This window comes from Alexandromys fortis, unplaced genomic scaffold, assembly GCF_014885135.2.
Source record: "Alexandromys fortis isolate MF-2015 unplaced genomic scaffold, M_Fortis_MF-2015_v1.1 scaffold_37, whole genome shotgun sequence".
In the NCBI taxonomy this organism is placed as follows: domain Eukaryota; kingdom Metazoa; phylum Chordata; class Mammalia; order Rodentia; family Cricetidae; genus Alexandromys; species Alexandromys fortis.
Genome location: NW_026067914.1, coordinates 13,379,720 through 13,387,507, shown reverse-complemented (window position 1 = coordinate 13,387,507; position 7,788 = coordinate 13,379,720).

The following is a 7,788-nucleotide window of genomic DNA, read 5'->3' as shown; positions in this document are numbered from 1 at the left end:
CTTTGAGATACCATCTAAGAAGTGTCAGAATGGTTAAGATCAAAAACTCTGATGATAGCTTATGCTGGAGAGGATGCAGAATAAGGGGAACATTCCTCCATTGCTGGTGGGAATGTAAACATGTACAGCCACTTTGGCAATCAGTATAGCAAGTTCTAAGAAGGTTGAAATCAATCAACCTCAAGACCTAATAATACCACTTTTAGGCATATACCCAAAGGAGGCACACTCACGCCACAAGGACATTTGCTCAACTGTGTTCATAGAAGCATTGTTCATAATAGCCTCAACCTGAAAGCAACCTAGGCTGAATCAAAAAAGAAAATGTGATACATTTATACGAAGAAGTACTACTCATTGTTAAAAAAAAATGACATCTTGAAAATTTTTCTGTCCTTATGAAGAACTGTGCATGTGGTGTTAACCATATTCACCTTTTAACGGTTTGTAAACTATTATAATTTCTTTCTGAGTTTCTAAAGTTTAGAAATTTTAGGAAGTTACCAAAATTGTGAAACTAGCAGAATTCACACTCAAGGTTGTTTTTAACAGAAAAAGAAATATGTGTCAGATAATAGCATGACTACATCTGCATGATATTTTGTAGATTTAAAAATATTTCCTAAATCTCACTATATGCCTTATTTTGTAGGCATAAAATAAGCTTCTATTTGGTAGGGTTGATGCGACTATTCATGTGGATTGTCAGAATAAGAGCAAAGGCTTTTACTAAATTAATATTTACACACCTAAACTGGAAGAAAATGAAAATGAAAGGAAAAGTCAGAAGACCATGCAGAATATTAACCTACTTGTTTATTCATCTTCTATGCAAATATTTATCAAGCATCTCAAGCATCCAGCAGTGTTTGCTTTCCCACTGTCTCTGTTCATCTGTTTGGCTGTAGCTCCATCCTGAAGCATTATTTTGTAAAACTAAAATTTGCCTAATCTGATTGGTCCATATGCAAATTCTGAATAAGGCAAAATCTGTACATGAGAAAACACATTCACACACCTCTCAACACCATTCCAAAGTCAAGGGACAGTTACACTAGAACCAATGAATGAATAAACACTATATATTCCTCATTCGTAGTCAGAAAATAACCTAAGAATTCTTGCAAAAGAAATAAAATTAGGTCCCTAGAAATCCACATGCTGTTATTATCCTAATTGTATTGACATTATTATTATCTTTAGTTATAGTGGTATTTTATTTTATGAATGAGGCATACAGGTTATGTGACTTATCCAAGACTGAACATCTAGAACTGTTATGAGTTAGAATTCTGAGCATCTTCTTCCAGAGCATGCCTTTCTATGTTTTGGGAGACATCGTAGTGGTGTTGCTTTGGAGGCACACTTAATGTGAATAGCAACAAAGTACTCCGCAGAGTCCATTGTACAGGGGATACTCATGCTTGCGTCCCTCTCTTGTCAGCTCAGATGTTTGTGACTGCAACATTATGGCACTTCATTCTTTGTGACATGCTATCTCTTTTGCAAACAACTCGGAAATAAAATGTTGACCAATGGGATCCCACATTTCTACACAGAGATTGCATGATTTGTGTCACAAGAATAATCAAGAAAAGAATGTGAATTTCGAGAATCAAACAATTCCCATGCAGTTTATTTCTTTCCCTTGGCATACTCATTTTTATAGCTCTGGATAACTAGATATTGCTTCATAGATATATATTCATATCTAATTCAACTCTAAGTAGTAAAGAAAGCAAGAAATGATTTGACTAGACAAAGAAAAGAATGAACATTCTAATTCTATTCATAAATTTCTTTGTAATGAGAGAAACCTCAGTGAAATTTGAGAAGTCTTTTCCTTCAACCTACTTGACCATGTTTCAGAATATTTCTAGATTCAGTATGCCTGCATTATCAGGTAGGTATGATGCTCAAGTCCTCATTTATGAGGTGAGTCTAGCTGAAACCCACTGTGCATCTTCAGTACTGGATCTGTGCTTCATTTGCTATGTTCTACTGAAACTACTGTTGCACTAAAACTCTCCTCCCCTTAGCACACAAAATGCTGACAATTGTAGAAGGACCTCAAAGGCTCTAAAATATTATCCGATTGTTCGAGGATGTAAAGCCATTCCAAACTCTAGTGAAGACAAAAGGCAACTTCAGTTCATACCATCATAAAGCAATGAAGCTTTGCTCCTTGTGTTCTTTAAATATGGAACATGATGAAGGTTAAGTCATCCATTGAGAGGAAATCAGAAGCTGCCTAATTTTTCTGAAGATTAAAAGAACCATAATCTTTGATTTTTTAAATTTTTTTCTCTATCAAATATCAATTAAAAACACTTTCCAGCTGCATACAAGCTAAAAGCTCCCCCTACTGCTGAAGTGTTACTAAGAAAAGCAAATATGTTTTCCTTTTTGTATTTTTTGAGATTATACTATAATTCCCTAAGTTTTCTCTTTCCTTTCTTCCCTGCATTCTTTTACATGTATCCCAACCTGGCTCATTAAAATTCATGTCATGTTTTTCTTTAATTGCTTGTATGTACATGTGTATTCCTAAATTCTTATAAAATTGGCCATTTCAGTTTGTCTAAAGTCACTTGTATGTGTAATATCAGGACTAATCATTTGGCTTTGTATTGTCAAATTATGTGCTCTTTCCTGAGGAAGAATAATTCTCTATCACTCTAATTTTTTTATTGCCTGTAGTTGTTTGGTAGGACTTAGGCCTCTTGAGCATTCCCTTTTCCACAGTAGCATATGTATTTCTCAGATTCGTTCAGCTAACTTTAGGCACCCACGGTGCCAAGACTCCATGGGTATAGCTTCTCTGACATTGCTAGGAGACTCAATCTGTTAAGAAACTTCCTGTCCCTCTAAAACTTAAGAGTGTTTTCTTTCCATTTCTGCAAGGATCTCCCAGCTTTAGACACAGGAATTGTGTGGTAGATTTATCAGCTGGAACTAGGCTCCACAGCTCTTCATTTTGATCAGCATGGTTTCCTGCAATGGTCTCTGCATATTTCAAAGAGAAGTTTCTGTGAAGAGGCTGGTAAAACTTTATTAACTCATCAATATAAACTTCAGTAGTTAGCAGTTGTAAATTTCCCTGCAAAATCTGTGACATCACAGCCTCAGGTAGTTGGTTAAAACAATCTTTTATTCTTTTTTTATTGCTTTATAAATAATACCATTTACATTTTCCACCTCTTCCCCTCCTCCCATTTCCCACCAGCTCCCCGACTCACTCTCCCACTCCCTCTCCAGTTCTAAAAGAGGGCAGGGTATCCTGCTCTGTGGGAAGTCCAAGGCCCTCCCTCCTTCATCTAGGCCTAGGAAAGTGAGCATCCAAACAGACTAGAATACCAAAAAGCCAGTACATGCAGTAGAATAAAATCCCAGTGCCATTATCATTGGCTTCTCAGTCCGCCCCCATTTTCAGCCACATTCAGAGAGTTCAGTTTGATCCCATGCTCATTCCGTCCCAGTCCAGCTGGCCTTTGTGAGCTCCCATTAGATTAGTCCCACCTTCTCCAACACTAGACATAAGAAGACCACTTTTATGTTTTGGTCAGAGTTTTTCAAGGGTCTCCCAAAACACTGTAGATTGTTGTTATCATTGATTGCTCCCAAGAGTTTGAAGGTAAGTTCCTATTGCTAGAGACATAATATCCTTCAAACAAAGAACCAAGAGCATACAAACTAGTTCTACCCTTACAGACTATTCAATTAGGAATAGCTTTCATGTTAACAAAAGACACCATGCAAGCTACCAAAAGAGGTGAGCAACCAACAGGCCAACCTATCTATGGAATCTACGACCTATAACAATGACTTTCAGGGAACAACAACACTAAGAGTACAATTGTGGCTCTTGGTACTAACCAACAGCTCTTTATTTGGGCTTTCAAAATATATTTAACTCACTTCTTTATCAATTCATGTAAGTAAGTCATTGCTCTATTAAAAGAGCTAGAACAGGAAAGGAACTGAGACTTAAACTATCATGCACCCCAGGGTCATACAGATAGACTTTAGTGACATTACTGTAAGAATATTTGGTTTCTCAGTTCATTTCCATGTGTTCTTAGTGTTAATACTTCATGATTCTTAAATGATTTAAAAATCACCATTCAAAATCAATTTACCTTCCTAATGAAACCAAATTCATCTGTTTTATGTTGTGGAATATTCCTTCACACTTTGTGAAGATATGTCACTGTGACTGGTTTAATGATCAATAGCTAATTAAGATTTTCTGGGCAGAGAGAATACTGGGAAGAAGACAGAGTCCCCAGACTGTAACAGAGAGGATGCAAGACATGCAAGAGGCAAAATCCACAAGCTACATAGAAATGCACAGATGAATTAAAATGGGTTAAATTGTTTTAAGAGATAGTTAAAAATAAGCCAGAGTCATAGACTGAGCTATCATAATTAATAATAATATCATAATTAATAATAATTCTCCAATGTGATTGCAGGTGAAGGCCAGTTCAAGCACCCTCTCTGCTACTGCTAAAAGTCTTACCTGGGGTCATCCTTGTAGATTCCTGGGAATTTTCCTAGTGCCGTGTTTCTCCCTAACTCCATAATGACTCCCTCTATCAAGATATCTCTTTATTGGTCTCTCATACCATCTGTCCCCCAACTCTACCATACCATTCCCCCATATTTTCATTCCCCATCCCCTCCCCTTAATCACCCCACCCCCAGTTTACCCAGGAGATCTCAGCTATTTCCCTTTCCTAGGGCACTCCAAGCTTCCCTTTTATGGTCCTCTTTGTTACCTAGCTCCTCTGGAGCTGTGGATTGTGGTCTGGTTATCCTCTGCTTTACAACTAGTATTGAATTATGAGTGAGTACATATTATGTACGTCTTTCTGATCTTAGGATGATTCTTTATTGTTACATCCATTTGTCTGCAAATTTTAAGATGTCATTGTTNTCGAGACAGGGTTTCTCTGTGGCTTTGGAGCCTGTCCTGGAACTAGCTCTGTAGACCAGGCTGGTCTCAAACTCACAGAGATCCACCTGCCTCTGCCTCCCGAGTGCTGGGATTAAAGGCGTGCGCCGCCATCGCCCAGCTAGGATGTCATTGTTTTTTCTTTTTCTTTTTTATTTTTTTTCAACATTGTGTAAATGTATGGAAGAATGGAGAAAGAAAATATACATTTCCACAATGGAGTATTACTCAGATGTCATTGGTTTTTATAGCTGAGTAATACCCCATTGTGGAAATGTACCACTTTTTTTTTTTATCCATTCCTTTATTAAGGGTCATATAGGTTGTTTCCAGGTTTTCCCCTTCCCCTGTAATCAGATAGGCGACTGTCCTAAATGTCATCACAGAACCTTTATCCAGTAACTGATGGAAGCAGAAGAAGCCAATCACCAGTCCTAGATCCAGAAGCATAGTGGAAGAAGGAGGAGGGATTATATGAGCATAGGGGGGTCAAGGGCATCAAAGGGAAACTCACAGAGAAAGGTGACCTGAGCTTGCTAGTGCTCATAGACTCTGGGCTGATAGTTCGGGAGCCTGCATGGGACAAAATTAGGCCCTCTGAATGTGGGTGACAGTTGTGTGGCATGGCCTTTTTTGTGGGTCCCCTAGGAACAAGGATCAGTTCCTGGTGCATGAGCTGACTTTTTGGAACCTCTTTGCTATGGTGGAATGCCTTGCTCAGCTTCAGTGCAGGGGGAAGGATCTGTCCAACTGAATGTGCCAAGCTTTATTGAATCCCCATGGAAGGCCTTACCCTTTCTGAAGAGTGGATGTATGGTGTGGATTGGGTGAGATGGAGCGTGTGGGAGGAAGGAGGAGGGAGGAGGAGCTGTGTTTAGTGTGTAAATTGAATAAAAAATTAAAAAAATAATGAAATATGAAACAACCAAAAAATAAGTATCCATATCATTATTGGGGAGCCAACAGGCCTGACAAAAAATGACTACACTTTCATAGTGAGAAAAATAATTGCACCATTTTTTCTAAACTATAGACTAAAATGAAAGTCCACTTTGAACTTGATCAATATAATAATACCTAAACATGATATTTGACTTAAAACTTGCAGATCTGGCTTTAGTCACTGTGAGAGCTATATGTATTATGACAGCATATTGAACATATGTAAGAAAGATTTGTGATACTGGCAGGGGTTTTAGGATAAAGCAAACTAAGGCCTAACATTTTAAGGAGAAAAGCAGCACAGGACTGAAGGAACATCTAACACACGCCTGAGCCACCATCTTGAAACAAAGAAGGGAACTTCTCAGCTGCCATTGAGTGCTAACTACTAGGAAAAGGTAGAGATGTGTGAGCTAACACCTAAGAGACCTTTCATTGGCTCCACTCAACACTGTACTAATAATGCCTGCTTGGAGATGTAAGCTTGAGCATTTTCAGCTTTGAATGATTCGTCCATCTCAGGTCACCGTCCTTTTCAGAATATTTTACAATACCGGGGATTGCATTCGAGAAGAAAAAAATATTAGAGCTATATAATACATAATTTCAGCAAAAAGGTTGTTTTGCATTGTTATATTCTTTTCACTCGGGGTGAGTTTTCTCCATACATCTAACCATAGTTGAACTAAATAAATTGAGTCAATAAGCATCATAACTGACAAGCAACACAAGTAAAGATGCTACTTGAGCTTTGTAGATTCTAGCATTTTCTTCCTTCCTTTCTTTCTTTCTTTTTTTTTTTTAAGGAGAAGAAAATGCACCTTGTTAGCCAGAGCTACTTACTTCAGAGTGACTGTACAAAATTATCCTTCAGGGAGAGTTTGACATTGAGCGCAACAAGAACTGGTTCTGCAGTGTGTTATAAATATTAATCAACTCACCGCTCTTCTCTATTAAATCCAATCTTCAACTGAGGTATTCTTTAACACATAGTAGTTTTCTATTAAGGGTCTCCACCGGTGAACAAATCGCTCAGTTAAACTGTTGACAGTAAGGTTATTTTTAACTTTATCTTGTAACATGAGATAATAGGCTATTTTAAATAGGACAAATAGTACAATTTTGTCCAAAACACAATAATGTAAGTTAAGGTGTTAAAATCTAACTATTAAAACACAATTCATTGTTTTCTTTAATATAGAATCTAATACTATAAGCAAGGTTTATTCAACTGAATAAATGAAGTCTTTGGTATAAAATGAGAAATTTTAGCTATATTTTACCCAAATACAACTATATTTTAAGCATAAGTTTTTTTTTTCCTATTTCAAAACATCTATAGATACAAGTTTCTTTTAATGGTTAATCTAAGTACATACATTTCAACTATTTGAAAACGTGACTATTAAAATTTAAACTTTACTATTAAAATTCTACAAATACTTGCTTTAAATGCCCCCTTTCTCTTCATTCTCTGTGTTGTTTGGTGTGTGTGTCTTCCTGCACCTGTGTTCCATTATGTCTTTGCAGAGGTCAGAGAACAAAATAGGGAAGTAGTTTCTCTCCCTCCACCTGTAGGTCCCAGGGATGGCCCTCAGAATTTCAGGAATGGTGGTAGGAAAAGACCTTTACCTGGTAATCATACTGCTATTGTAATGATGTTTGGATCCTGGGGGTTGGTGAAAGCCCATACTGCAGCGGTGAGGGACAACATTTGGCCATGCAGACTGAGCTTAAGTGAGGAGTTTATTGAGAGAAGGGCTAAGGGGAAGGACGAGACCAGCCTCTGTGGACAGGAGCTGTGAGAGATGAGAGAGAGAGAGAGAGAGAGAGAGAGAGAGAGAGAGAGAGAGAGAGAGAGAGAGAGAGAGAGAGAGAGGGGGGGGGGG